This window comes from Rissa tridactyla, chromosome 9, assembly GCF_028500815.1.
Source record: "Rissa tridactyla isolate bRisTri1 chromosome 9, bRisTri1.patW.cur.20221130, whole genome shotgun sequence".
Taxonomy (NCBI): domain Eukaryota; kingdom Metazoa; phylum Chordata; class Aves; order Charadriiformes; family Laridae; genus Rissa; species Rissa tridactyla.
In genome coordinates this window covers 35,771,718-35,798,603 of record NC_071474.1, presented here as the reverse complement: position 1 = coordinate 35,798,603, position 26,886 = coordinate 35,771,718, and the positions used below count along the sequence as shown (strand labels likewise).

The window sequence follows — 26,886 nt, the reverse complement described above, 5'->3', positions numbered from 1 at the left end:
TCATCCTAATATCTAATCTAAATCTCCCCTCTTTCAGTTTAAAACCATTACCCCTGGTCCTATCGCTACACTCCCTGATCCAGAGTCCCTCCCCATCTTTCCTGTAGCCCCTTTAGGTACTGGAAGGGGCTCTAAGGTCTCCCCGGAGCCTTCTCTTCTCCAGGCTGAACAACCCCAACTCTCTCAGCCTGACTCCATAGCAGAGGTGCTCCAGCCCTCTGAATAAAATACGCTTCAAAAATGCTTTCAAAAATAAGCTTTCAAAATGAAATAAGCTTCAAAAATCCACAAAGCGTCCGAGGATAATTTAGAACACTGCAAAGCGAAACTTAATCTCAACAGGACAACAAAAACATTCAACCGGTCCCTTGCTTTGCCATAACAGGTGCCCTTATGACGTGAAATGGAAAAAACATGCCCCGTGCGCAGCGCCGGGCGATGAATCACCCCCCCCGGGCTGCTGCGTGTGCTACATCAGCATCAGCCCATACCCTCAGCCCAGCCTCCTTCCCCGCATCGCGGCGGGGGGGCTCGGCGGGAGGAGACAGCGCTGCCGGTGCGATGGCGGGCCCGCCAACCCCGCCAGGAAGCCGAGACGAGCCGGGATGCCGCTGAGGCACGGCGAGGAGCGGAGCTCGCTGCCTCCTCGGCGATAGGCGAGCTGGGCAAGCGAGGCGAGGAGCCCGCCGCCGGCCAGCAGCACCAGCACTGGGCCCCGGCCCGGGGGGGCTGAGGAGCGGACGGGGAGCGAGGGGCGGCGGCGAGGGAGCCCCGGCGTCCCGCTCCTGGCCGCGTTTATCCCCGGTAGCCAGCCCATCCCGCACTGCCAAGCAGCCTCCCCGCCGCCCCAGCCTCCCCGCCACCTGCCGTGGCCGTGGCCAGTTCCTCCCCGGGGCCTACCAGGCTCCCCCTGCCGCCACCGGGGAGCCGAGCCCGGGCCCCCCGGCAGCCGTGCTCCCCGCTCCGGGGAGGCTGAGAGGGGCCTCACCCCGCGTAACCCCTCGCTGCTTCCCTCAGCTGACCCGGCTGCCTCCGCCCCGTCGGCCAGCCGCCGCCGTCCCATCCCCGGCGGTGACCCTCCTGCCCCTCACCGCCTGCCGGGCGCCGCCGAGGGGTCCTTCCCCGGGCCGCACTCACCTCTCCTGGCCGCTTCGTCCCGGTGCCGCCGGTGAAAAACGGGGCCGGCGTCTCTGCCGGCTGCTAAAATGGCTGAGAGCGCGGGGGGAGGGCCCCCGCTCTGCCGGCTCCGCCGTCCAATCCTCCCGCCGCCCCCGCCGTGACGCGCCGCCGCGGAGGAAGGGGCAGGGGCGGGCCGGCGGGCGGGGGTCCCCGGGCGGGCTGAGGCGGGGCCGGTGGGCCTCGTCGTGGCGCTGGCGGTGTCCCCTCTGCCCGGCGGGGTCCGGAGGTGGGGCCGCCAGCGAGCTTTGGGCAGAGCTGCCGCCGCGCCGCGCGACGCTGCTCGTTTCCCTCTGTTGCAGCGGGGCAGTCAGGCTGCTGCCCCAGAGACCGACGGGCACGTGGCGAAAAGCACCTCAGAGCCCATGGCGGCCGCTCTCCCTGCCCTTGTGGGCAGGCTGGGACTGGGAGCCGTGATGGCACGAGTCCCACTGTCCCCCGCTGGACGAGGCAGCGCTGGGGTTCATCAGCGAGCCTTGCCCCACACCGTCGGGGACCAGGGGACCACCAGGCCTAGCCGGAGGCCCCACGCTCTTTACTGGGAACATGAGACGTGGGTTTCATCAGCAGCACTGACGAGAGCAACCAGAATTACTCACAGCGCAGTTCAAAAAGCCAGAGGCCACAAATATCCCTATGATTCATGCCGGAGTTTGACAGATGGCTTTACGTGTTTTGGAGTCTGAGGCTTCTTCAGAAGAGAACTAGCACAAAATAACTGACTTTTAACAAGACACGTCTTAACAAGGTGTGAAAGAAGAGGAAACGTTTCATGCTCCATCTATGCTAAGCCCAAGTCCAGCACAATCCTCCCCCATTCCATATGGAGTGGGACTGTGTGAAAAAAGCAAAATTACAAAACAAGCCATAGCTATATTTGGTAACAAGAGCTTGTTCCTATAAAAGACAACACCTTGCAGGAGGCAGCAGTTTTCTGGTAACAACTGAATATGCCATGTGGATGTTATACGTAATAGTTCTCCTCCTTAGAGAAGCAAAAAGCACACCCCTTCCTTGGAAAGAGGGGGAACTGAATCACTGCGTGGTTTTTCCTTTGCTTGGGCTATATGAATTCTAGCGCAGTCCGTTATTACTCTCACTTTGTTCTAATTTGTTTCAAAGCCCATTGTTTTGCTTAATGTCAAACCATCGCTAATGAGAGGGCCTGGATTGTGCAAGATGCCCAAAGGCACACCTGTTTTATGCAGATTAAATATTTTTTTGATCAAACCTCCCTTTATTCAGGAAAGGCTGGGCAAACAAACTTGCTACAAATCTTTTTTCCAACTAAAACAGACACATTAGCCTATTTTCTAAGTCTTTCCCATAAACAGTAAATGTGTAAGAGAATATATTTGTAATTTGTTCCAACTATTTTATACTTCCTATAGTCTTAAATTTTGAATCAACTGGGCTTGGATGTACGGTGATGTGTCCTGCTAGTGGGTAAGGAAGCATGCCCTGTGCTAAGCCAGCTGCAGCGCTGGAATGGCCACCGAGGGCCAGAAGAGAGAGTGAGCTAATTCAGTATGCTGTTCCCAACGATGGCTGCTCGTCTCCTGGGAAGATAAAAAACTCTGTTGCTCAGAGACTTTTAGCTAAAGTAGACTATTTCTGCTCTTGACAGACAAATTAATGGAAGAAAAATCCAATTGCTTTCTTAATCCATATAAGCTTCTGGTATCTGCAGCTTGATGTAGCTCCACGGTTTAACTTCTTGGTGTGTGAAAATCGCTTCTGGATGTTTTGACCCTTCTGTCTGGTATTTCCATGTGACGTCCCTTGACTTTTGCATTAATTAACCACGAATTATCGTTCTATCTTAACTCCTTGTCAATGCCACTCCTTGTTTTATAGATTTGTATCACAGATGCCTTACACTACTACCTCATTCATCTCTCCTCTAATGTTTTCCAGGTGCAGTTTCATAGTACCTCAAATAAATTTAAGTTGGAGCTTCCATCTCTCTACCTCAGACTGCATGTTCTTGCTCCGACATGGATTTCACATGCTCCAGGTTGTGTGCTCCTGCGGAGTGCAACTCTTCCCTCACCTCCTCCTTTATTGGAGGACCTACTGGAGACCTTACCAGGCCATGGGACCTCCTCATCAACCTCTTCTTGGCCCTGGACAAGCTGGCCTTGCGTGCCATAGCAAGAAGCTCCATGGGGAATCCTGGTGCCTGCAAGGCTCGTCCACTCATGTCTCCAAGCCAGGCATCATGGAATGACATCCAGGTTCAGTGGCATTATCAGGGATGCTTGACAAAACGTTTTGTTTCTTTCAAAAGGATGAACATCTGAGTCAAATTAATGATTTCAGCAAAGTTTGAAACAGATTTCAGTTAATTACAATCTAAGGAAAAAATATAACCTGTCACATTATACTTACAATAATGAGTCCTAAAATGAAACTCACTCCAGAGAGGGATATCCAAGTGAAGAGTCAAATGTACCACGTTCTGTGGAGGCTTTAGGAACAGCAGGATGGGAAACCTTCCCTGTAGCTACAGGTATACAAATGCCTAACTGAATTACATAGGATTTACTGATGTAGCAGCTGCTCCTTTATTTGTCCTACAAAATAGTTCTGTTTAAACTAGTCCTTTGAAAGCTTTCAAACTTTTTTTTTTTTTGAAAGTAAGGCAGAAACAGATTTATTTGCTTTCTGTAAATAAAGCTATGGTCAGCTAGTGATACCCTGAGGATAAGTGGAATACTTCCAAAGGCTTCAAAACAGGTAGCTAAGAAAAGCAAGCCTATTGTCAGGAAGCTTACATTCACTACGAGAGCACAGAAACGCCTTTGCAAACATTTTAGGAGTCCACAAACAAAAATTTAAACTGTCTTTATATACCAGTATGTCAGATGATCCTTAAACCCAAATCTAACTGAAAGGATTTCCGTTTTCTCTCATGTTGCAACTGCTTTATATCTTTCCAGTAAGAAAAAACCCAGCAGTGATCTCTGTGGAATGTGACCAGCGTAACACAACTTCCCAGCCAGTGCAATTGCTCTGTACCAACGCTAATTCTCACCCTGATCACAGAGGTCAAAAAGAAGCAAGAGAAAGCTATGTTGAGGACAGACTAAAGCAAATCTAGAAGGTTTTTGGCCCATGATTCAGGGCAAGCTTGCAAACAGTCAACAGCTTCTCACCTCATTCCTGATACCAGCAAAGGGATTGCACAATGTTAGCACTTCTAATCTAAGTAGTAAATCAATATTTGGAGCCTTGTGGGTTGTTTATTTATATTAGGAGCAGTGACTGGTGAAGTCAACTATTTCTTTCATGCAATCCTGTTTCTTCACAGAATGTACAGTTAGAATCAAAACAACAGAAAACAAATTTTGTGCACAAACTTTGCCATTCCAAAACAAGTTGCCTCAGTTTTGTCTCAGGCTAGTAAACTTTTAATGTGTTCCTTTTTCTTTTAAAGAAAAAAAAAATTGTATTTCTGCTACTTCTCAATAAACTTAGAGCATATAATAATAAAAAAAAAAAGCTGAGGCACTTTAGACCTCCACGTTAACTCTGCTCATTGGGGCCAACCTGCTTTTGTTTGCTCTAGATCTTTTTAAACTGACTCTCAGGTTTTAAAAGACAACAGAACAAAGCCCACATAGCGGTCAGTCATACAGATTTGGTGACACAAAGGATTATTGAGCTCTCCAAATAAGTGCATTTCAAGGAGGAATTTCAAGTAGGGGGGAACTGAGGGATGGCCTATTGAATAAAGGGCAGTGTTTTAAGAGAAGGGGCCTACTTCCAAATGTGGGAATTGTTTTGTTCTTTGATGCCTTTTGTTCAAGGTAGGTCCATTCCCTTCTTACTCTTATACATGAAACCTGATCGGAAAATTATCTGCAAATCTGTTTATAACAGTTGCCATAAAGAAGCAATTTCTATATTTCACATAAAGAATAAAAAAATCTCTATCACATCTAGTATTTAGAGCCAACATACTGGGCCTTTTTGGGGAAGGAGCAGGGGGAAGGTAGAGACAAAGCTCCCTAGGTCTTATGAACTAAAAACTTTTAACCAGTTTTGGTACCCTAATCTACGCGGATACGACTTCTCATTCTGAGTCATTATGTAGAGGGAGTACAGCAGCTTGCAAGCCTTCAACATACACCTGCATTACGTAAGTAAATCTTTGTTTTAAGACATATTCCATACATGAAACAGAAACATGTACCTGCTTGCAGACGTAACATTTGTATTCTGTAAAAACATCACATTCATTACCTGCTCAGATCCCTGCAGCGTTTAGAGCTACGGTTTTTTTTCCAGAGGTAATGCCTGACAAGTAACTTGCTGCCTGTTTAGGCAGCACGAGGGACAACTCACTGTAGCATTACCCAGATACGTATTATGCCCCACAACACTTAAATATCTGCAGCATTTCAGAGATTGTGATATACTCAATTAATTCATCAGACATAGGGTGCTGCCCTACATATCAATATGTACAGCCCAGTAGGCTTCCAAAATACCATAGCACACATAGTTGCATTTTGTGCTTGGATTTTGATTCTTTCATCCAAGGGGGCACCTAGTTCCTTAATGATCTTGGGTCAAATCAGCACTTCATAGACGGTACCATTGAGATTGGTAGGTTGGCATACTACATAAAGTCAAAGGAGGATGCAGTTTCAGTGCTGTCTTACTGTACAGTTTATGACAAAACTGAAAAGCCCCATCAGGAGCAGAGCTTTAGGGTATTGGATCCTAAATGGGATGCTGCATGGACATGGCATTCCTAACTGAAGAACATACATTTTAAGAAAGGAAAGCAGTATTGATAGAGACATTGCTCGTCTATACCACAATAAATCTAGGGAAAGATTTACCACTCTAAATTTAATTTTGTTGGTGCAAGCAGTTACATGTCTTATTAGTAGAACATATGCAACTGTACCATCATTAGACTGCTGTACAAAACAAAGTACCTAAAATTTTGAACAGCCATTACAAGGAGGACTTCGAGTAGTTCTCACATAATGAAATATGTTCTAGTGCTGCCTAGGGACATTCAAAGGAAAGAAAATAAAATGCTATAAAAATGAAAAGTTTTATTAATTTTTCACAAGATCCATTCTAAAGCGCACAACCACGGTTAGCAATTGCCACAACAGGACAGGTTTACTATAAAAAGCCCATTAGATTAGGATAGATTATGGCTACAAGGATATGTCTAAATAATTGTTTTCTTCCGATCTATTCCACACTCTTCTCATCAGGATTTTTTGAGTTTTACAATTTCCTTTAAGGGAATCATAAAATTTTGAACACTATGGTGTCCTAATTTAGTATGAAACCGTTTGGGGAATTCATTAGCGCGAAGACTAAAATTCAGCAAGGACCTTGACCTCAATAGTTTTTCTATTTACATATGCCATGGCAGAAGTTTGTCTTGACAGAAACAGCAAGGCCAGCCTCCTAATGGATACTTCTTTCCACAACTAGTTTTTTTTTTTATTTTGAACCTAGGTAGCAAAAAAAATAACTCGTTCACCTTAACTTTGTTCCAATTTGTCATCTGTCCTCCATTTTTGTAAAAATATGATACTCGATTAAAAAAATAACACAAGTCCTAATGATGTATACCTGTGGGCTGGCTGCGACTTCAGGTACATTTCCGAGGAATGTTTAACAGGCAAGTACAAACAATATCCTCTGCTGTACTCCCATACAAATCATTCTCATGTATTCCTCTGAATTTGTAATGTGAGAAGTAATGTTGTTAAGATTAGAATGACTCAACTAATTGCTGATCTGTTTGCAGTCATTCCTGTAAGTTTTGGGGGCAAATACACATCAGTAGATTTGGATGAAGGACAGACATAATCTTATGTCCAAAACGTGTTTCAGTGCATGAAGGAATCCCTATTTTAGAATAACTGCCTTCCTATGTAACAATATGACTATTACACAAAGATTAAATGGTGTGTTTCTTTGTTTATTGAGGTTTCATTTCCTAAAGCTATCATAGTCCTTAAGACTGACAGACTATGAGCTCTTTTCTGTACTTATTCTTGTAAAATCACATCTAAGAGAAATTTCTGAAAATTATTTGGTGATAAATTGGCAATCTACTTTTCAAGTCTTAAAAAAGTCTTCTTATTGTGAAGTCCCTTGTGTAATTTTTTTAAACAAACTGTAAATGACTCTTGGAACATCTGTTTCTATGATTATATATATCTATAAGAATCAGTACAAACTGATCCTGCTTTCATCAGATATACTTTCTTTTTCTGTCAGAGATCGCTGTGCCCAGAAGGTGAAATTACGGCATCACAACACAAAACTCCAGCCGAAGGACAGAAGCATTATAAGTGCTTTAAACTGAGTAGGTAGTAGGTAGCCTTCCAGTCTTAAAATATTCTACACATCCTGTCTAAACTACCGCAAGCTGCCAGTCTGCCCTGACACGCTCCAGCAGTTCTGCTTCAGCTTGTTCCTGAACTTGTAAGGGAGTCTTTACGAGACAGCCTTGCAGCTTCTATCCTTTCTGTCATGATTTACAAGATGGAGTACCTGTAAGAATCTCATTTATTCAGCTTGTCAAAATGTCAGGATTTTGTTGGAATTCAAATTATATTATTTTCAGTCTGTCTCTGCAGCAAAACTTTCAGTCATACCTTGTTTTTCTAGCACAACCTCTTTCTTCAGAGGCTGATTGATCACTGCATTGTTTCCCATCAGTGCAACTGAATGGCCTCCATAGCAGTGTGGATCATTGAAAAAATAACACAAATTCCAGAAGAGCCTTTTAAAATGTTATTTATGGATGGTTTGCAGTAGTGGTACGGAACCCCTTCAGCAATTTTGCATATTACACTGAACAGTGTAATAAACGTGTATGATTATTTTTTTCTTGGTCAACTTTTTCAGACCCTTTAGAAGTCACCCACAAAACATTCCCCACATACACTTTTATCTCTCCCGTCCAGATACGTCCATACAGGCTGTTGCTAACCTGGACAAAGATGCCAGAGTAACATTCTTAGTAGCATTTTTCAGTCAAGAAGTCAACATTTCCTTTGCCTAGTGACTTCATTGTCAAAATCTTTGGGTCTCAATTGATCTGTACACAAAATGTCTATCCATAAAAAAACCCAGAAATGACATACAAAGATGAGAAGTACACCTTAACATAGTGTCTTTCAAAAAGATATTTGAATTCTTACCTTAAAAAGCACTTCCCAGGAGATCAAGGATCAGATTCAGCACTCAGATCTGTAGAGTAAAAGCATTTTTAATGAAGAATCCAGGTGAACTTCAATCTTTAACACTGTGGTGAAGTTAACACCACTGTGACTGCTTTAAATGCTTGCACTTGTGACATTGGCTTCCCTTTTGCAGTTGAAACAGAAGAGAATTCTAGTTACACAATCAGTTTGTCCTGTCAGTACGTGCTACCTACCTGTACATGGTGTTCCTCGGGTTTACAAGTAAAGTCATATATGCAAGAAATATTAATCGAATATGCTTCATTTACACAATACTTCTAATGACTATGCTTTCATTTCTGTCAGTAGTTCTATTACAAGTTGATTGCTGGAGTCAATTATTTAATTAATTCACATGACACTATATATGCAAATTGTTTGCAAAAATAATTGTTATTGTTGTAGTAGTTACAGAAGTAAATGCTTGTGGATGAAACCTAGTTCCAAACATTGTCAGACACTGGAGTTGGGGGTGGGGAATGGCTGCATTCTGAGGCGTTCTCTGCTCTTGCTGGTCTTGTACTCGGAATTCAAAACTGCCTGAAAGTAGACACCATCACGGTATCTGTAACGATACCTGGCTCCAAAGGCCAGCTCAGGTATCAGTATTACACACAACCGACAAATACCACGATAACAGTTTATTTTTGTTCAGATGAATAGTATCGCTTACAGACCTATTTTCTTACTGGACAATGATAGTTAAGAAAGATGATGCCTGGGGGAGTTTCAGCTTTAGCCTATGTTGCCTAGATAATTTAGCTTCTTCATTAATATACAATAGAAGCATCTTCAAATAAAAGACTTGTAGCAGCTTGAGAAAATTAGAAGGTAGTGCAAAAATAGGCAGGGTAACAAAAGGTACATTATATTCCCTACACAAACAGCCCGAGCAATTCCATCTCTTACCGAGTTTTAGAATATTATTTTCATGACTTCTTCCAGTTATATCACTGGGCCTAACAAGAGACGTTCCTCTTCACAAATTTTGCCTTGCTTATCTCCTGATTATCAAGGCTACAAACAGCGTCATGGCTATTTTTTCTTTAAGCATTATTGATCAGTATTTGCAGTAACACCCTTCAGGAGAAAAGTCCAGAGTAGCATAATTCTTAGTTTAGGACAACGGAGCACAGCAGCGGTAGCACCTTTCCTATCTTCACGATTTAAGCATTGGTTAGTTCTGCTTGCAGAGGTTGTTCAGCAAGCTCTGCAAATCACAAGTGCAGAGTACGCAGCAGAGGACTAGGTGCTAGTTCTCAGAATTTAAAGGGTTGCTTAAAACAAAGCAGATCTATTTCTAAGACATGTTTTCACACTGGATTTATGTATGATACAGTAAGCTTTGAACTCCCAAAATACCAGCTACATCTGTCTTAGGCTGGTGTAGTAAGTTCATTCCTTCTTATGACCAAATTTCTCATATTAAAAAGTAAATTCTATAATTTGGAGACTTGCAAAGCACATAATAGAACATAATGTCACTCTTTTCCCTTTTTATCTCTGCTATGTATCAAAGTTTGGTTTATATCTGAACACACTCCCTTATAAAGTGATTTACTCTGTTTCTTTTTCTTTATGAATCCAGCTTGCATTGAACTGAACTGCAAGCTTCCAGTACCACCACAGGGAAGGCGCTTTGTGTCCATGTTCACCAAAGCAGACCTGGCTGGCTGGGACGAGGGGGCAGACTATTCCCCCCCAAGACATCCCACAAGCTTTGCAAGGCTTTTTTGTGCAGTTGGAGTGCAAACAGTTGTTTTTAACTGTTACAGAAGTGTTAAAACACCTTAAGCAGAAAGCTTGTCAAGGCAATTAATCAGGGAAGACCACGATTTAGCAGTCAGCTCCAGACCAGACCTCTTCCTGTGCAGGACATAAGATCATAGAATGGTTTGGGTTGGAAGGGACCTTAAAAATCGTCCAGTTCCAAGCCCCCCACCATGGGCAGAACACCTCTCCCTAGAGCAGGTTGCTCAAAGCCCCATCCAGATGTCATATTGTCCAATGACAGAAGAAACTACGTGTTTATACTGACACAATTCCAGCATCCCTGGGTTTGTTGGTTTGTTTTCCAATGAACTCCAGAAAAAGCAAGCGTTAGCTAGAGATCATGGGTAAAGGTGAAAAAGAAAAGGAAGTCCAGTGATGTTTTTTTAGATTAGAAACCTTCAAATATAAGTAAAGGAACAGAACAAGTGTTTTAGGCTCCCATCCCATGAAAGCACCACTGGAAACAGGTCTGAGCCCACAGCCGTACACAGCACATCCGTACTCTGAAACGACTTGCAAAGGACTCCTGTCAGTGAGTAAATGTGAATGTCAAATCACTAGACCCTATTTTCAGATATGATAACAGGAAATATCTTAGAAAAAAGTACCTGGAGGATCTGTGAGATATAGATGTAGCTTTTAGGTAGTATGTATGGATGGAGGATAGACTTTGCAACCTACATTTCATTTATCTTTCCACAGTATAAACCAATCTTTATTCATCTGGAGTTTTAGCGTCATGTTTGACTCCTAAGAAACTTTCACTCAATGACTCATTCTTTGGGACACAGAACCTTTGTGTTGGATAGGCTGGCTTACTTTCAAAATTACCCATTAATCTAGCCAAGTGGGGAGGTTGTTCCCCAAAATTAAATCATGCAATTCATATTCATATTCCCCTGGGAAGCAATATCAAAGAAATGAAAGAGTGGAGAACTTCCAGATTCAACTTCCTCTCATCACAGACTGCACATCTAGACTGCTTCCAGATTTTGATTCCTGTTATGTTACCCATTAAAGGGGAGAAAAGGAATGTGGGCAGCAACAACAGCATGCTTTAATGATTCATGAGTGTAGTGATTGGCATCAGTAAACTACCAAGTTCTGCCGCTCAAATAACCTGTTTATCCTTTCAATTTAGGGGTACTAGTAGCTCAAGAATGCACTGAAAATTAATTAGGTAATGTTAATAATACAATTTAAAGATGCATAAAGTGGTTATTACAATGTGGACTGGGGAGAAGGCTCACTCTTGTGAATTTCTTACACAACCGACCAGGTAGCCTTTCTCCTTAGATACTCAGGGAGACAAGTACTCAAATATCGTCATGCCAAGTATGACGTAGAAACAAACCAACAAAAATAACAAGATAAATTGGATTGGCAAAATCCTCCAATTGTATCTTAATCCTCCAATTGTATTCTAATATTTTGAAGGGTAAATATGAAATATCTTTGATGACTGAAAGCAGAGTAACATTGCTGACATGGCTGAACACTACAGAACTGCAGTAGCTATCTATTCTGTTTTCAATTAATTTTTATCTCATTTGATTTGATTGTAGTTACATGCCATGCCAGTACCAGTCTGAATGACATTAGCATAAACTGTGCTACTCAGTTTTGCTCTTGCCTTAATGTCTTCATTCAGTCTATCCGCAGTAGTACTGATAGCAGCCAAACATTTAACTATATGTTTTCACAACAGTGCCTGCAATACCTTGTAATTCCAGGGACCATCTTTTATTGACATGCTTCTTAGTATTAGCCCAAGCAGTAAAGAAAATGTAGAAATATTGAAACATCTCTGACTTTTGTACCACAATTAGGAAGTCTGAAACTTCATCTTGAGCATTTGGCGCAATACTGCTGAAGAGCAGAGAATGAAAAGCTACATCCTTATTCAATGTTACACTGATAGTCACTTCCTTTCCCAGAAATGGCTGACCACAGGAGAGAAAGCCTCTAGACTGAAATATTGCTTTGCGGAATAAACAATTCCTCCTATGAACAGCATATTTAATGAAGCTTACCTGGTTTTTTTAAATAGATTTGAGTTCCTAGCTCCTCTTCTTCCATGGATTCCTTGTTTAATAAGGGCTGACCTCTCATTGCACAACTTGTGCTGTAAATACAAAAGATCATTAAACGTTATTCAACATTTTCATCGTAAACCAGGTTGCCATGTGACTCTGCACATGCAAATCCTGTACACCCAAAATTTTGACCCAATATAAAATTATTTTCAAAAAAAGCAAACTGATCTCAAGTTTAAAAACACTCTTAGGCCTTTAACTAGCTAAGTCATATGTGGCTGTTTATACTGTTGTACAGAAGTTATCTGATGAACTTCAGCCCACGCACAGAGTTAAAAACAATAAAAAGCTTATAAGGTGGGATACCTTTTCTTCATACAGCTTTTATAGTGAAGCCTTGGGTCAGTCCGAGTTATGTCATGAAAGAAGCTTTGTCCAATGCCTCAGGTAGGAATTTCAGAAGACAAAAAACTAAAGCACCAGCCTCCTTGTTCAAACTTACTCACAAAATTAGATTTATAATCAATGCTACTCTTTCTTCCCTTTTCCCCTATTAATCATTTCAGATGTTAAATACTTTTATACTCCCCTCCAATATGCTACAACAGCACTTGAAATGCATAGAGTACTCGCAGTATAGGGGAAGCACTACAAACAGAAATGACATTCTAGTTTCTAAACATCTCCTTTTACTTCTGCTACTCATTTAATGGCAAACCTATCACTTAATTTCTGAGACATCTATCCAATTTTCTCTTTTTTTGTGTAGTAAAACCAGCAAATGCTACCTCAATGCTGTTCCTATTACTTTACACTCCCTGCACAAAATTTAGGACCTTTCAGAGTTTATCTTGCAAATAGAGAGAATTAAACACAGGGAAGCAATCACACAAAGCAAAGGAACAAGGACAGATATTTCCACAAAAACAAGACTCTGAGAACTGGATGAGACACTTAACGAGCTTCCACTGACTTCAGCAGCATAGGGCTCTGTCCTTACTAAGAGACCAGCAACTTAGATGACTGAAAGACTATCAAATTTTATCAAATTAATCTCCACTGTGACCCTATTGACTTCTCTGGTGCTACACTGGGCACAAGTGTGGCCCAGATGCTATAGAAAGTGTTGGCACAAATGTAAGGGAGTTCAGGAAAAATGCGAGAGGATTTGTGATGAACAGGAGGCTTAAACAGTTTTAAACCAACCACTCAAGATTTCACTTTAGACTAATTATGGTTTTATGGTGTAACTTAATGACAATTCCTCTTAATACTGGATTAAAAAGTTTAAAATAAGCAAGCCATATTCAATACCATGGGAGATCTAAAGTCATAATACCAATTAAGCCTAATAATCTCATAAGTCGGTAGGTCTAAGACATTCCCCTGCGTGTTAGGTGATACTTTAGCCAAATACTGAAATGTGTGATTCAGGCAAATAAATAAGTAGTTTTAGCAGAGCAAGATTAAAATGCCTGCCATAAACCCAAAATAATAATAAATAAATGCTTTCAAGTTTTTATCTAACTATCAACTTATTTTGGGAAGGATTCCTGTTTTTTTCCCCACAGGCTAGGTGAGGAAATTGAACAAGGATGTGTAATATTTAATGATAACATCAAGTATTTTAGCCTGTCTGGAGACCGAATGGGTGCAAATGCTGGAGCTGATGAGTGGACTTTCTGAGAATTCTTGTTCAAGATATTTCAAAGTAAACTACCCCATTTGCAAAGAAGATGTGAACCCTCCCCCTTTCCCTAACACTCCCCCCTTTTAAGGGTCGGAGAAGAGAGGAGAGGGAAGAAGCACCTGGGAATTAACTTTCTGAATCTGATTGAGAATTTTAAAATCCTCAGTTCTACAAGGTTCGGTCTGCTGTGCTCTACTCCTTACGGTCTACAAAAATACATTGTAAAAGCCTCTTGTTTCTGCTAATAGGCAGATGTATCTAGGTGTCTGTGTAGCAGTACTCAAGCAGTATTATCAAGAGTTAGATTTACTGTTTATTTTGACAGCCTATTGACACAACTTGTATCTATGCAGGAAACTCTATCCCAAGTCGCTAGTGAATGATGCTACTTGCATCCTTTACTGCCTTTTTTTTTTTTTTTTTAAATGATCTTCTCCCAGACCACTCTGCCTTTGTAACACAGCAGAGACCAGTGGCATTGGTGATTTCCATTTTGTCGCTAAAAATCACCTGCTTTGAAGAAAGGAAAGGACATCTCTTTAACAGCAGTAACCTCTACGAAACTGGAAGCCTGACTTCTTTTCTCAGAGGTGCAAACCAGGCAAAAACCAAGCAGGACCTGGGCTGCCACCTGCTGCGCAATTTTATTTTTTATTCTCAATTAAAAATGCAAGCAATTTTGTGACAAAAGATTATACTGCATAATGCAGATGTCTAGCCTAACTTCTCTCATTAAAAATCCTCAAGAGGGGAGGAGTTAGACACATACGGGAATGTCTTGAAGTATAGGTGTATTTACTGGTGTGCACTCAGTATTTTCATGCAAAATCAAACAGGTAGGTGCCTCAGCTGAGAAGGCTGTACGTATCTGCTCTGTGACATTAGTTTACATGCATACTATCTGCATGTTTACAACCCAATATACTTCAATCTCTACAAAATAAATTATCTCAAAATACCAACTACTGGTGACATTTAAACTGTTTTACAAAGTGTGCAAATGAATGCATAAGAACTATCTTTAACCCTAGAGATAATACAAAGTTTTGGCTAAGTGTTAATCATACTAAATTGCACTTATCTGCTTGACTGATGGTTTTTTCCTCCTGTGTGTTTGTTTTAAAGAAAAGCAGAAGATTTGTGAGTTTTCCTTATTCACAGAACAGGTAAGTTGCCTCAGCTAAGAAATTTTCACATCAGCTGTATAAGGCTTCCCACCAGACTTTCTTCAGTTACTAGATAAGTAGCCCACTATGAAAAAACAGAGCTTGTTTATCATAACTTTTCCACCCATTTGTTACTGAAACAGAAAGATATCTAATGAATAAGCAGAATATTAGACTTGTGTCACTTTGAAAAGCTCTTTTAATTCCTCATGAGAATGATTCTAGATAGGTGCAATACATTAAAATTAACTACTGTCTTGGGGTGGAGGCAGACAGAAATTGCTAAAAATAAAGCAGACTAGTAAAATTTAATCTGTTGAGATCTGTTACATTCATTACATAGATAGGACAATTATCTCAGTTTGATCACTAGTGCCCCTATGCTCTCTAAAATTATTATTAAAACTTTTGAGGAAAAGATAGTGAGTTGACTAAAATATTGATAAACGCTAGCTAAAAATACAAAGTGGGTACTTTGAAAACATTTGCAAGACCTTTTGAACAGAAAAAAATCACCATGTTTATAATAGTACATGTTTGGAGAAACCATTTTTGTTGCTGACAATGCCTCAGTGATTGGGTGTTTCTCCCCTAGTGCCACTGAAAGACTTGAAGCCCTTTTCAGAACTCACCCCTCTACCTAAGACCGGTTTAATTAGAGCCTTTGAGTGAACTCCCTTGCTCACAACATTTCAAAGCAGAAAAAGCAAGTCTCAAAGAAACTTTTTCATGCTCAACACTACTGATGAATATCATATATCATTTCCTTTTCAGTTCTTTTCTTACAGAGATCCACAGCCCATAGTTTCTCCATGAACAAACTAGTTAATCCAAATTTTGATATTTGTTTTATACCTCAGGGCCAGGATTGTAGCTCTACCTAGATGCCTTTTCAAGTACTCTGTCTTGCAAAGTGGTTGCTCTTGTCCTAGATCTTCTCACAAAGAGAGTTTCTAGTTCCAGATGACTTCTTCTCTAGGCTTGTATAGGAAAATAAGTGCACATAATGTGAAAATTTAGAACAGTAATGTCAAGCATCATTCTTAATAAGTGCTATACTAAATGTACACGTTGCATTTACAGATGCAGTACCATGAAATACAGGACAAAAAACCCCACCCCCTTTTCCCCACTTATGTCCTGAGATAACATGCACATAGCACTGCCTAAACCAGAGTCCGTTTTTGGAGTCTTCTTCCAATGAAGGTTTCAAAAGCTCAAACAGGGCTACATGTTTCAGGTGACAGTGCAATTTTAGCTTCATATTCTAATGGGAGCCGGAGAAGACCTGCCAGCTAGCAAAACCATCCAACCAAGAGATATTAAAGAATTTTGGGAAGACATTAAGATCTCAACACAGAAACCAGTGCTTTGGTAGGATGTTGCGCTATTGTTAGAATTTACTCTGTATTAGTAGAATGCTTTGAACTTGATCTTGCACCACTCAAATCATGTTTGCCTTTGCCAGTTTTTATGGGGGGAACAAAGTCAGATTCTGATGTATTACAAAATAGTTCTCAGACTACAAGAAATGATTTTGGTAATACCAATTGGACAGGCACTGATTATGCTGCACTTTCTTCCATATAAATATCCCCTCCCTGTCAAATAATCACAGGTAGTAGTCTCTATTCACAAGATACTAGTGCAAATACCTTCACGGGTAAAGATACTAATTATACCAAAACATACCAAGTATATTTTAAATATACCTTGTTTCATTTACATAATTTGCAGATGCCTCATGGCATTACAGAAATAGGAGAGAGCATGTACTAGTATTATGGTGAAGGTTTTAAAGAATCTTTTAATGAGAAAGCCGTACCTTATTCTGCTTGCGTGACAACATCGAGTTTTCTTTGTTCATCTAGCTGACATTTGTGCTCTTTGGACTTTATAAACAGCAGCAAATGGATCTGGAAAACATGAATAACTTGAAATGTTTCAAGCTGGGATATAAATATTTTTGTTACTTCTTTCCCCCTTTATTGCATAAAGTTTTTAGTTACATGCTTCCGGAGGTCTGGCCACTCCTTTGAGCTGCAAACCCCCAGTACAGTTTCTGCTTATCCCTTTTTCTCTGTTTCTAGTAAAGAAGGCTTTTAGGAAGTAATTCGGGTACCTCTTTTCACCATTAGTCAGAGTTTCTAAATGAAAAAATCTCTCACTGACTCCAATATGATCTGCTGGGTCCTCGGTACACCTGTACTGAGTATCATAGTCCTGAGCCCCTGTCCGGGCAGGAAAAGATTGTGTCAATGTTGAGATTGTGGAAAAAGTCTTCCCAGCAATCAGCCAGAGGAGAAAACAAAAAGCAACTCGCTCTGAAGCATGATGCATACCATCAGCCAAGCTGTCACAATGCTCACATATACATAAGCCACGAGTCCTGATAAATTTAGAGAGCTCTTTTTGTCTCCCCGTTCTATTACTGAAAACTGTTATCAAGCATCCACTGATGTATTATGAATACAGGAGCCATCGACTGTAGGATTCATCTGAATACTGAGATCAGAACATAAGCAGAGATATTAAATCTGCGTAAGATACATATTTTCTTGTTTCCTTCAAACACCGTGCATTACATTGGCCTAAGCAAAAAAACCTCTTATATTTACACATCAATTCCTTTCCAAAAAATTCAATCCTTAAACATTTCAAGAAAACTTAATTCAAGTTATTTGTCACTAAATTTCAGTCCAGTGACTGCTGCAGTTTAGAGCTGGCTCCTTCTGACCCCATCTCATTAGAGAACTGTGAAACCTATTTCCCTCTCTCTGTTCTAACATAAGAGAACATAATTCCTGCCTGCCTCTCTGCAAACATGGACACCCTTTTCCAACATTTGTTCTATCAATGCTCGATGCGCCCAGGCCCCTGCCAAACCTTCAGGGACCAAATGCCCTATCATTACACCTTTTGCAGAAATGCATGTATTCTTGGTATTTAAAGTAAAATTCCCTTATAGCAGAGGATCACACATCATGCAGGTGTGTCATGTATCATTAGAACAGAACTAGTCCAATTCTCACTATTTCATTTCCTATGTGTACACAAGTAGTGGTAACAACCTCCTCAAGACATAAACCAACAAAAATTGTGCTGCTACAGAAAAAGAAAGGGTGGGTGTTTTTTTATTGTATTAGTTAATACAGCATTATAATGAGAATTTAAGAGGATGAACAACCACTAGAGGGCTCATTATTCCACATAGCCTTTTTGACAAAATAGTTAAATAAACCTTTCAACAACAAAGAACTTAAACGTGACCTGAGTTGTGTGAGGCCCCTACACTTTACTGAAATGCACAAATTTGCACAGAAACTACGTGAGTATACCCATTTTTCCTCAATAGCTTATTAGAACAATGTCTTTACATGCCTCACCATGGTCTTCACCACAGGGTGCAGTGGAATCTCTGCTCCAGCGCCTGGAGCACCTCCTCCCCCTCCTTCTCCACTGCCCTTGGTGTCTGCAGAGTTGTTCCTCTCACATATTCTCACTCCTCTCTCCCGGCTGCTGTTACCCAGCGGTCCCCCCCCTCTCCCCCCTGCATTCTTAACGATGTTATCCCAGGAGGGCTACCACCATTGCTGATGGGCTCAGCCTTGGCCACCAGCAGGTGTGTCTTGGAGGCAGGTGGCACTGGCTCCATCAGACATGGCATTTTCTCACAGAAGCCACCAGTGTAGTGCCCCGCCCCCCCCCAAAACCCCCACCTTGGCACGCAAACCAAATGCAAGGGTATAAGAGCAGCTTTTGGTATTTTACAGCATCTATTTTCATGGATTATATTCAACAGAAACATTAAAATGTGTGACTGAGATCTATGTATGCTAATAAATGACAGGAGGATCTAACAGAACCCACGTTTGGCTCAGAAATCTTTGTGAAAACCGTACACTGCCTGATATATCAGAGTAAAAGCTGACATATTGAACACCTCCTTCCCTAAATATCACAAGACATCAAAATACACAGTGATAACACAATAATGAGACATAACAGACCCAATCACATACTATTCCGTAATAGAATGGAAGAGTACAAATTTTGTAAAACTTAATTAACCAGAGATTACATCATGTAATAGTTCTCCTTCTTACCTTTTGTTTTGTTTCTGAGACTGGAATTACATTTGTTTTACATTACGTTAAATGTAACCATTCCCTGATTTCACATACCAAATGTCACTGTGGTATTCATAATAAAGGCAAATTCCACACAGAAGTTTAGGGAAGACACAAGTGTTCAGAATCTCTCAGGTTGAGATGCATTAGTGGTGACAGAGTGTCTCATAATCAGAAGTTAGATTTCAGTTTTTAAGACTAAACTCAAAGGACTTAACTAAAAGGATTTTCAGTAAGTCTTCATGGATGTCAATGTCCCAGATAAACTGTGACGAAATAGAACAAAAATAGAAAGCACAGATTCTTCTTCCTGCCTATCTATGTAGATTTATAGAATCAATACCTCCTACGTATACCAGTCATAGCTAAAATCAACTCTAACAAACATGAACCAGGCTAGCAATTCTTGTAAAACTAATATGGCAATCAAATTCATAAAGGATTTCATTCATTGACTTCACTTTTTTTTCCTGAGACATTAGCATGAAAAGTATCTTGTAGTCTACCTATAGATATTTCAGAGATCACCTTCCATTTGGGTCTGGTTCACTGAAAGACTAGCTAAGCATTGTTAGGAAATTTATTGAATGGTTGTGGATATAAGTATCTATAAGTATGAATTATATTAATATAATATTTTGACTTCGAAGGCACCAGTGAGAAAAGTGCTGTTAAGGCTGAGCTTCCAAGAAGAAGAGTTTGGGTGGTTCTTTGTGAAATGCCTTTTATTATACTTAGCAATATTATGGTTCTAGCACTGGACGTGAAACAAAGCAAATGCCTTGAAAACTGAAAAATGGCTAAACAATACAGGACACAAACACAAAAGGGACTGAATGTCATTGAGCACTTTAAGGCATAAACTGTTTAGTTACTGATGTGTGAAAAGAGCAGTCATCTTGTTTCTGTTAGTTCTCAAGATGCTTCAAGTTTAAGAGGAACACATAAATAACATCTGGATGGAAACTTTAGTTTTCTTAAGAACACATGTTTTATAGCAGATGCATTTTTTTCACACTCATCTTAAAAATATTTTCCCCAGACTCCAAACAACTTCAGTGAATGCCTTTAACTAATTTAACAAATGAACCTACAAAGAAACATATCACCATTTCTCAGATGCATCCTCCAGTTACTGACAATACTGTTTGACCTTTTAACTTCAACGTGGGTAGAGTAATTAATATGCAGATGAACTGTTAACTGTGATTGTCTCTATCTCAAAGCAAACCTCACACATTCATGATATTTCTTTATTTCTCCCTGCTTTTACATCCAACTGGTTTTGTGTCTATTAATATTACAGCTTTTTATGTAAGGGAAAAAATAAGTCAAATACTGCAAACACGACAGAAATGTGATTCAACGAAAAGCTGGTTCACACAGATGCCATCTAACAAGTTTCTGTTGGTGCTTTATATAATTATTTTCAGTCCATCAGATTAAAAAACATGAAGATGTGATATGCTTTTTAAGCTTCTATTTTGAATGTTTCAAGTTGACATTTATTTTTTTTCAGTATTGTCTAGCATATGTTCTAGCTAAATGAGCTGACAAGGAGAGATATGATAAATGCAAGAGCCTTTCTTTTTTCTCTAGAGAAAACTCTTTGAGAGGAAATCAGCAATTACACTACCACAAGCCTTTCTTTAAATTCATAAAAAATACATGTGAGCAACTGACTAAACAGAAGGAAGTCAGAATAACTGATGAAAGAATCTCTATGAACCTGGATTTGTAGCAAGGAAAAAAACCAACACCAAACAGCAAAATAATAACAAAAAAAGCCGCCCTGTACTGAGTGGCTTACCAGATTGAATTTTTCCAGGTGGTTGCCCCAGAGGCACAAAATGTGAACTGTAGATAATTCAGCATGAAAAAGTATAATATATATAAGCATCTCAATTTTTTTTTTTGGAGAGGGGGAATATTTACTCTAGGGATTAATGACAACATAACCACTAGCTCTTGATTATTTCTCTTGCTGGTATCAGTATGCAAGAAGAAAGACACGACCTTACTCATTTCCTGGGAGGCACCTTCTTGTGCCCTAGGAAGGACAATGATGATTTTTTTGCCAAAACTTGAGACTGAACCACCAACAGTTATTCTTAACATGACATTTTATAAAGGTAAAGATAAACTGGAAGAGAAAGAAACCTGTTTCTGAACTGGTATTTCTGCTCACTCATGCTCAATTTGAGCATGCTACATTTATCAAAACTGACAGTGGTGGAAATATTCATGGTTAGATGTTTTTCCTAAACTAAAATTTTGAAGACTACATTTAATACTCTCTTGCCTTGTCACTAAAGTACAATAAAATTGTTTAAAAATGGAAATCAAAACTGATCAGTCTATTTCCCATGTTCATGCTCAGTAAAACAAAACAAGTAATCAGCACTTAAAACATTCAGTTGTTAGCAACTCTTTTCTTTTCTTCTTTTTTCAAGTTTGTGCGTGTGTACCGGAAAGAAGGCAGTAGAAGTACACACTAGCTAAAACCCCTTTAGCTGGCAATATGCCAGCAATAAGGTGCCTCTTGGCTGGGAGCCCGAGAAGGACTCCATATTTTGATTCTTTATATACAATTTCAAGACTACTCACATATGCATTTTTACAATTTCGATAACCTATTGGCTTTGGCCATGACATCACTTGTTACCATTCACTTTTGAGTACTTGTTCATGCAAAGCTCCAGAGCAAGCATGCTTAATGTATGTTTATTAGCTGAGTTTGCACCATTTTGTTGCAACTTTGCCGCTTTCAGCTGGTGTGGTTGAGTTTCTTCTAAGAGCAGACCCTCTTGTACCAGCAAGGTCACCGTTGCCAAGTTCTCATGCGCCTGTCTTCAAAGCCGTCTTTACATAGTAGCTTTTTCTTATCTAACATTCCCTCCTTTTGTTTTGTGCTTACTTGCACGCTTCGGATTGGAGCAGAACAGTATTTGTACCCATGAACTTGAGCAAGACAGGTTGAGCATACTTCAGCAAAACAGAAGAATGTAATGCCTAAACCAAGTAAAACTCCTAATATTGTTAATACCAAACTGACAAATTGTTTCAGTATCGGGGTAATAGAAGGAAACAGATGTGACAACCAGTTCCACCATTCTATTCCTTTCAGATCCCATCTTATGTACTAAAATTTTTAAGTTTTTCAGTTGGGTTTCTATTGGTTTATTGTTATCTCTGAGACTGAAACAGCAGTGTCCTTCAAAATCTTCACATCCATGGTTGGCCCTAAGTACCAAGTAATCAATAGCTGCTCTGTTTTCTAAGATTGCTTCCCTGTTTGAATGTTGTACCTGTAAACTATAACCTGGGTTTGGGCATTGCCTTAATTCTCATAGTCCTAATGGCAAAGCTTCTGTCCTTTTTAATAAGAGTTTCTCTACAAATTTTTGACAGTTTACTCTTTAGAGTATGGTTCATCCTCTCTGCCTGTCCTGAGGACTGGGGGTGGTAAGATGTATGCAGTCTTTGACAAATTCCTAAAGCTTTATACAGGTTTTGTAGTATTTCAGCTATAAAACGTGATCCTTTATCACAGTCTGTTTCTTCAGGAGCTCCATAACAAGGTCCGGTATCTTTTAGTAAAGCTTTAACCACCATTTGAGCTCATTCTCACTGCTCAAAGCATACTTCAGCCTGCAATACTCTGCCCAGTACTGTTCTTCAGACAAGAAATGACAGACTTGTTAGTCTCAACCCAGCTTCCATTTTAAACTTAGGAGAGTGATAAATTTGTTGCTGACTCTGACTCCATTTGCATTTCCAAAGATCATCAGATCAAAGATTCTGCATGTAATTAACATTCTTTTATTAAAAAAAACTTGTAAATAAACAGCAGTACTTTAACTGGCCACCTAATCCCAACTGTTTGCAAAATATGTACCCATTCCTGCTTTTCCCTTCAATCCAGGTGCCCTCTTTCCTTCCTGTCTTAGGTAGGCAATTCTCATTTCCTTCCTAGTTCCTATGTCCGTATGAGTAGGAATTCACACAAGGCTCACTTTTCATTATCTAGACCAAGCAGATAAAACTACAATAATTCTAATTTGCAAGCTGAGGGAACAAAGCAAACTGTCGTCTCCAACGCACAGTCAACCTTGCAAGACTGTGTCCTTCATGGCTAACCAAGAAATGTCTAACGAAAGTGGGAGAAGAAAGGAGGAAATGGGAGACAGGATAAAATGGAAGAGTTAGAGACTCCAGTGATCATTAAAGAAATGAGGGGTGACAAGTCAGGTCCAAGGCCAGTCTAGGAAGCCCAGTCAGCAAGCCGGAAACAGCAAAGGACAGAGCTGAGGACACAGGACTGCAAACTGCACAGCTTGGGGGAGGACCGGGGTCTGGGCCAGAGCTGACATGGAGCTCAGGCAGATGATCCATGAGCCGGAGCCCCACGCAAGGCTGCTCCAGGTAGTGAAGGACTACTGGCACACTCAGGGCCCTGCCATTTCTTCATGGATTAAAATTAGGTTTCACCATTTTTATATTTCAAGAAGCCACAGAGAGAAAAATAAAACTCATGTTAGATACAAGAACAAGCCTCAGGCTCTCGCACAAACATTAAAGCACTAAATGCTTTTAGAGAACCATTTCTATTGACATAGGAGATATATATGTTTACAATGGATCCTAATAAGAGCCTAAATTACTTAGTGAAAGGATAAGGAGAAATGGTTAACAAATAGAAAAGAACAGCAGCTTAGCGTTCGGTCAATAATACTGAATTCTTATTCACAGATTTCAGAGTGCTTTTCAAAGAAGCTGAAGAAACTGAAACAGAGAGAATGAAAGAACTGTGCCTAAGCCACACAGCAGGTCAAGATCAGAGAACCAGATATTTTGAATTTATAGTTGATCACAATCTGAACACAAATTAATGATATCGTGCTGTTGCAAAGAAATATCAATCATACCAGGATGTCTAGTTTTATACAAACTATGTTCCTTCTTTCTAACGAATGGAAAATCAGAGAAAAACAAGAAATCAGCAGGTTCCCTCACCCATCACTATGACCCAAAGTAGGATCAAACAGACCAGCAAAGTGCTCCAGATTACAACTGCCTCTGGAATTATAACTGTAATGTTAATCAGCTTTCTCATACAGTCAACCACATAGCCCCAGAAAAGCTTATGCTGGCATAAGACAGTGTGAGAGAAAACGAGTAGCAACAGGAAGAGGAAAGGCAGCAATGATTTATATCAGGTGGCTTATACCAGTATAATGTGCTGAACTATGATGCAATTCGATCTTACTGAGCATCTTCTTTATTTTTTTAAAAAAGCATGTTTCTGAATGGTCAAGACTATTTTAAAATCTAGTTGTCCCCCTCAGCTTTGTGGCACCCGCAAAATTAATACTTATGTCCTCTGTTCCGTTATTTACATTGTTAATAAGAAAAAGACCCAGACTGAAGACAGGGTCTCAGAACTCAGCAATGTATTATTCTTTCCTTTGGACAGTGAACTACTGCTTACTATCCAGTCAGTTTTGTATAGACCTTATAATACATTTATCCAGTATTTCTCTAACTTTTTAAAGAAAAGGTCATGTAAGTGTCAAAAACCTAATCAAACTGACAACCGGCTCTGTCCTATCCACAAGGCCTGTTCCTTACTGGAGGAGAAAAATCAAGTTATGTGGTGTGATTTATTTTTGACAGATCCATGTTGACTGCTATCATTCCCTGCTTATCATCTAGGTGCTAATAATAGTTTGTGAGATTATTTGTCCCAGGGTTTTTCTGGGGATTTAAATTAATTACACTGATTGAGCTGTATTTCTTTGGCTCCATCCCCTCTTTGATAACAGCAATTTACAGTTGCAACTTCTGTTTCTTCAGCATCTCATTCACCTTCTTAATTCAGTCAGTTCTTTAACTGTCTTTTGATCATGTTCACTAGATTCAAACAATTTGAAAACATTTGGTTTACGTGAGCGCTCCTAATCTGTTCTTTACCTACACTCTGGGCTGAAATAATTTTGTTCTCAGCATCACCAGTTCTAACAATCTGCTTGCAGGTGATCTTTTTTGGAAGTCTGATAGAACAATGGCACTTATCACTTTAGCTTTCTTTATAATTCATTTTCAGATTTTCTTCTCTGTTAAGTAGGGGATTAATCTTTTTCTCTGTCTTCCTCTTAGTATGAATATGCTTACAGAGCAGTTTTTATATGACAGCTCTTGATAGTTCAATTGTTTCGCAGCATAACTTTTTTTATTCTTTCTTTTTTATTTTTAGTAATCTGACCTGTCTTCCTTTATATTTTCTTCATGTGCTTAAGGTCAATAGAGATGTCATGAGGTGGTCAAGCTAACCTTACTATTATTTCTGTTCTACTCATAATTGGGATAAATGCACCCTTGTGCATCTGGTTTCTGCAAATTCACTTTCTGCAGCAGGTTTGTGCATTATTAGATCAACAATAGGTGTTTCAATGAATCAGCAAAGACTGAGAAAACAGCATGTTGTAGAAGAATCCTTACCAAGCTCTAATTGTGGAAAGGAGAACTTGAAGATCTTGGAAAAGCCTGGTGGGTCCCCCTTCTTTCCAAAAAAAGAAATAATTTCTTCCACAGCAGAATGGCATGCACACACTGTCTCCAGCTTTACCGACCAGGTGTTGCTGCCCCTCTGTCTATATGGAAATCACTTTGGCTCAGCCAGTAGAGAGATCTGCCTCGTCTTTTCATACTTATTTGTGGAATTTTGCTTTTATTTTCAATTAAGCAGGCTCAACAGTTTGGGCTGTGCCAGTGCGGTTGTGGTGCTGTCCTGTGGAGAAGGGCAGCTCCGTAACAGCCAGGAAGGGGAGAGCGTCGTGCTACAGGCAGCGTATGTGAAATTACATCTGTAGTACAAGACAGTGCTCAGGGTATGTTCACTCATTTTTCTAAATACATTAACAACATCCCCTTAACCAACTAGTCTACTGAGATCTCCATAGGATTATCTAGGTTGGAAGAGACCTTTAAGATCATCAAGTCCAACCACCAACCTAACTGCCAAAACCACCACCAAACCATGTCCGTAAGTGCCACATCTACCCATCCTTTAAATAGCTCCAGGGATGTGATTCCACCACTTCCCTGGGCAGCCTGTTCCAATGCTTCACAACCCTTTTGGTGAAGAAATTTTTCCTAATATCCAATCTAAACCTCCCCTGGCACGACTTGAGGCCATTTCCTCTCATCCTATCACCTGTCACTTGGGAGAAGAGACTGACCCCTACCTCCTTTGAGGCAGTTGTTAGCCTTTCTGACAGAAACAGTTACGTATTTGCAGCACAACTGCTTCACAAAGCAGTTGCCCCCCGGAACCAGACGTGGCCTGCACTGCTCAGGGCTCTGTGTTGCGCCTGAACAGGGTCCGCGCTCGACGTCTCGCACTTACCCCACCGTCAGAGAAGCCCCTATCACGTTTGGCCTTTCATGCCACGCCATCAAGATGTGGCCAGCTGTAATTTCGTGGGCGACTAATACCTGCTGCAACAGCACTTGGAAAACTAGTCTACCAAGTTAACGCCGCTGGTTGAATCAGGTGGGCAAACAGTCATGGCCCCGCCAGCAGCGCTGAGGGGAGAACCATGGCCGGCCCTCGCCTCCCTCGAGGGGAGCCGAGCGGGCGGGGACGGCAGGGACGACGGCGGGCGGCTGCCCGGAGGA

The 26,886-nt window shown here is 40.6% G+C and overlaps 1 protein-coding gene and 1 long non-coding RNA gene across 5 annotated transcripts in view; both read right to left on the bottom strand.

Annotated features, from left to right (window-relative positions):
- ACSL4 (acyl-CoA synthetase long chain family member 4) overlaps window positions 1–6,805 on the bottom strand; it is a 49,472-nt gene extending 42,667 nt beyond the window's left edge. Inside the window, exon 1 of one of the 3 annotated variants that reach the window (XM_054214653.1) lies at window positions 6,787–6,805. The gene's annotated coding sequence lies outside the window, so the exon portion shown is untranslated. Of the gene's footprint in view, window positions 1–1,137; window positions 1,294–6,786 lie in introns of those variants that run through there. The other 2 variants (XM_054214655.1, XM_054214654.1) reach the window with 2 other exon arrangements.
- Window positions 6,806–8,369: 1,564 nt separating this feature from the next.
- On the bottom strand, window positions 8,370–26,836 carry LOC128915238 (uncharacterized). Of its 2 annotated transcripts, XR_008468568.1 has the most exons (5): window positions 26,615–26,836; window positions 16,902–16,992; window positions 15,932–16,056; window positions 12,218–12,309; window positions 8,370–8,418 (listed from the first exon to the last, which is right to left on the bottom strand). It is a non-coding gene; the product is annotated as an uncharacterized LOC128915238 (long non-coding RNA). The 2 variants fall into 2 exon arrangements; XR_008468569.1 differs by lacking the exon at window positions 15,932–16,056.
- Between the last annotated feature and the right edge of the window lie 50 nt (window positions 26,837–26,886).